Consider the following 4,733-nt stretch of genomic DNA (forward strand, 5'->3'; position numbering starts at 1 on the left):
GGTTTTCACTTATTGTCACATTTTTGTGTTTTATCATTTTTCACGTATTTGTATAATTCGTGTTTTCTCACTTTTTCGTGTTCATGTTTTAGTGTTTGCTTCTTTTTTTGCGTTTTTGTGTTTTTCACGTTTGTTCACCTTTTCATTTTTTTGTAGGGTTTTTTTCCATATTCTCGTGTTTTGTAACGTTTTGACGTTAATCATGTTTTTTCGTGTTTCATATTTTTGTATTTTTATACTTTTTAATGTTTTTTCCATTTTTCTCTAGACGCATATGTTTTGCGGGAAATGTTTTATTCTTTTGAAAAGGGTAAAACATTTTCCCTTATTTCTTCCTTCATTTTCCGTTGACTTGCAACTTATTTTCCTTTGACTTATTTTTCTGTCCAAATAAACAGTGGAAAATTGAGAAAATATTTTACTGCAGAATATTTTCTCTCAAACAAACGGGGCTAATCGCCACAGGAAACCAAAAAAAAGAGCGCTTTTATCTAGCGCCAAAAGATTTTAAAGTGAAATTTGTATAATAATTAATTAATTTCTTTTTCAAAATCTTTACTTCTATCCCTTTCCTGTTCTCTCTTTCATTCCTCAGAGCACAGGAAATCTGACTAGAAACCCTATCTCTTAGATGTAAAATTAAGAAAATTTCTTTGGTTGAGGAATTCGAGTTCGAGTTCGGTCTACTTTATGTTCTAATTTTTCTAGAGAGTGTTGGATTCTGTCTGCCGGTGATAGATACGATCATTTAAAGGTATGTTTTTTCTCCTTGTACGAAACCAGAGTTCCTTTTGTCAATCGTCCAGATTTTAAAACTAGGTTATGTATGGTGCAATGTGTTAAAATAACAGCTTGCATTTCTTTGCCTTTTCATATTTCCCACATTCAGTATGATGCTTATTTGCTAATTTACATGCTTCAATCTCAAGTTCTGAATAATTACACAATTCTTTCTCTGGAATCCTATAGTTAATATAGGCTTATAGTTGTTTGTTCTTCTTGTTAGACTTTCACTGCCATGTAATCTGCTTAATAGTTTTTCTGAACTCATTGAGGAGGATATAGTCTCTCGACTTTTATGGAAATTCTACATGGAAAGGCCCTACCAAAAGGGATGTTAATCACAATCTCTCCTTTCCAAGTACCTGAAAAAGGTATTTCACAAGGATTTTTTTTTTCATTAAATGATTTATTTGCTTGAGTTTGTCTTGTTGCTGGTCTTTTATTCTTTTTTTTCTTTGGTTGGGATTAGATTTTAGTCAATGTTAATGGTAATTTAGTATGTTGTATCCAATGTTCAGTCGGTTCCTCACTCTGCAAACTAAGAGCAAATTTGTCATCTCCAAGTAAGGAAATGTTGCAGAGGCACTCTTCAAGTGAGTCTATCTTTTTCCTATTTCAATCCTTTATTATTTTTAAGCAAACTATATTTTTGACCATGTAATTGTCCAAATTTTAACTTTGCTTCTAAATGTTGTATTGGAGATATTTAACTCCTAAAGTTTAATTTTCTTGCTATTAACATTGAAATGTCACTCTAGTGACTGCCTCAGTCAGCTTTGGCTTCAGAGCTTGGGCCGATTTACCTGATTTTCTCTCTACTTATGGGTATATAAATAGCTGCGGTACAATGTTTTTTTACAAATTTTTGTGATGATTGCTTCTAAATTGGTCATGTTGGTAATAAGGATGACAAATCCATTTCTCTCAATCTGGGAACTTCTGTTTTTGCCTCATGTTGGAAAACAGTTCCATCTAAATCCTCCAGCAATAACAGATTCAATTGGGAGCAGTTGTAATAAAGTAAGCACCATAAACACGAATGCAGGTTAAGTTGATTTTATCTAATTAATGTTGTTTCTCTTTCATTGAGTTCTGCAACAGCATCACAAAAAATGTCATGCCATATATACTAACTGTGGCGTGGTGTTTCAAGAAAATGCTCAAAGTTGATTGGATAAAAAAACAAGACATTGTAAATGATCTCCTAAGGTAACAAGTTTTTCTAACTCTCTTTGCAAAACAATTTTTTGTAATAATTTTTTGGGGTCTTAGTAGTTCAAATTACATATGCTTTAGTTTCTTTTCAAAGATGTCAATGACTCAGGCTGCGATTGTATTAGATTTGAGTTAGCTTCTGACCATTAACAAATGACCAATATTCACAATATTTCTTCTGGGTTTGCTCTTTTTTTTTTGTATATCTGATCATTTTCACGAAACCTATAAAGCATTGCTCTATTTAGAGGTTAACTTCTCTTGATTGGTGTTAAAATAGTTTGAAGTTACAATTATGAAGTAGTTGAATTATTTTATTCACTTATAGGCACTATGGACAACTATAACCATTGTAATCATCTACTGGATTAAAACAAAATTAATTGAACTTTGGTTAACATAATTGATACAAGTCTCCACTTTTGCCATTTTCTATTTTGATCTGTATGTATTTTCATTTGGTTCTTACATGAGCAAAGCAAATTGACAATTATAATCTTTAATGAGTTCTAAAACGTGATTTTTTTTATAATACTCTAACATGTTGTGTGATATCTTACTTGACACTAGTTTTTGGGCAAATTTGAGTTGGTATATTCTTACATGTACAATTTCTGATATGGAGTTTGCCTTCGGTTAATTGGCTCTGTTTTGGCAGTCTCTATGTGTGATTAAATAAAGTCAATAATGATTACGTGAAGTAGAATTAACATATAATTTCTGTTTGAAATCATGTCATTTAATCTTTAACCGGATCAATTATCTAATTGATAAACCTACAATTTAGGTAGCTTCTTCTCCAGTTTTTCTTTACAGTCCCTTGCTTTTCTATAGATATCTCTGTTTTCTGTATTCATTATAAAAATTTACCAACAAGTTTTTCTAATTTGCATTAATATTGGCATGTTGCTTCTATCAAATTTAGAATGTCATAAAGAAGAGAAAGTTGCATTATTCCCATCTAGAAATTGCTGATTTTCAGTGTTTTTCTTGACATAATTTTGATTACAATTCAACAAATCCATTGGAAATTCAATTTAGTTAATAAAAATGTGTTATTCCACGATTTTAGTTTAGATGAGATGCAAATAGATAATTTTGTTATTTGCATCTCATCATGCAAATTTACTTGATCACTCTTCGTAAAATGCAGGCTGAGCTCATATTATTATGGATGGAGACAATTTTGTGGTTTATGGATGGAGACAATTCCATGGTTTTTGTATCTCATATTATTTTGGATTACATTTAGAGGACTTTTTCATGAGACTGAAGAGCATGATAAACCTCAAGAATCAATGACTTGTATTTGAGGACCAAGGGAATGATGCTCTTTAGAAGGGCTTTGAGAAACCACTAATATTGAATTCAAAAGGCAATTAAGAGAGGGGATGAGAATGCCGATGCGGACTGTGATGTTGCTTGTTAACTATAATGTACTATTTTCATTTAGTTAGTATCTCAATGTTCTAGATGACACAATTTCTTATTATATCACTTGTTTTGTAATAGATATAACTTTAACTTATAAAATCATAGTATTAGTAAATATTTTTTTTCAAAGTTATATTTAATCTTGTAGCTGAATTTGTATTTCAATAATTATAATTTTTCACTAAATTGTGAATTTTCAATCAAAATATATGTATATAATGGAATATGAAGACATCTATTAAATATAATATATAGAATTAAAATTTGTAAATTAATAAAATATTATAGTGGCAAAATTTGAACCACGAAAGTCTTATATGGAAATTTTTTTGGAGACAACAACCATGACATTACGGGTTATAATGAAAAATTAATGATTATGGTGGGAACAAATATTGCCACAAAAGGTACTCTAATGTGGGTTAATTGTTAGCAACAAAAGGTTATGTACTATGGAGTCATTATTTTGCCACAAAAATATGTACTTTTGTGACGTGCAACTGCGCCACAGAATACATGCTTTTGTGGCGTACAATTATGCCACAAAATATATGCTTTTTGCGGCGTGATATTCTGCCACAATACTTGTATATTTGTGGCGATATTTTTTGCAACAAAATAACTTGTGTAGTGGCTCTAAATTTTTTTTTGCCACTATAGACTGTTGTTTGTGGCGTTCTCTATTTTCTCACTATATAATATCGAATTGTGGCAATTAATTTTGTTAGCCACTAAAAGTTTTAGTGTCGCGTTCCTAGTGACAAAAGTTAGCCACAAAAACCATTAGTGACGAATTTCTAGCCTTTTGTAGCGAATAATTTCCTCATAAAATATTGTTTTTCTTGTAGAGATAATAAAATTGATTTGGAACAATTGGTAAACTGATTTATTATATTGGAACAATATAAGTATTATGCTGGAATAATAAAACTATTTTGTTGGAAAAATTGGTACGCTGATTTATTCTGTTAGAACAATATAAGTATTATGTTGGAACAAATGGTAACTGATTTGGAACAATTTCGTACACTGTCGGAACAATGTAAGTAGGACAAAAAATGTGCTCAGAAAATTATCAAAAAATTTCAAAACATGTAAAACATCATTTTAAGAAATTTTAATTATTGGCTCAAAACGAGATTCCTTACGGTTTTGACCCAACAAATTGTTGAAGCATGTAAAATGGATAAAATTAACGTAAGAAATCTCGCTTCGTCCCAAGAATTAAAGTTTCTCAGAATAATGTTTTACATTTTCTGGAATTTTTTGACAATTTTCTGGGCACTTTTTTTTCGCCAGAA

At 30.5% G+C, this 4,733-nt stretch overlaps 1 long non-coding RNA gene across 1 annotated transcript; it reads left to right on the plus strand.

Annotated features, from left to right (window-relative positions):
* Positions 1 to 573: 573 nt before the first annotated feature.
* On the plus strand, positions 574 to 3,565 carry LOC136230184 (uncharacterized). The gene is made up of 4 exons (XR_010689297.1): positions 574 to 754; positions 1,007 to 1,154; positions 1,302 to 1,992; positions 3,152 to 3,565. It is a non-coding gene; the product is annotated as an uncharacterized lncRNA (long non-coding RNA).
* Positions 3,566 to 4,733: the final 1,168 nt, after the last annotated feature.

Source organism: Euphorbia lathyris, chromosome 5 (assembly GCF_963576675.1).
Source record: "Euphorbia lathyris chromosome 5, ddEupLath1.1, whole genome shotgun sequence".
Lineage (NCBI taxonomy): Eukaryota > Viridiplantae > Streptophyta > Magnoliopsida > Malpighiales > Euphorbiaceae > Euphorbia > Euphorbia lathyris.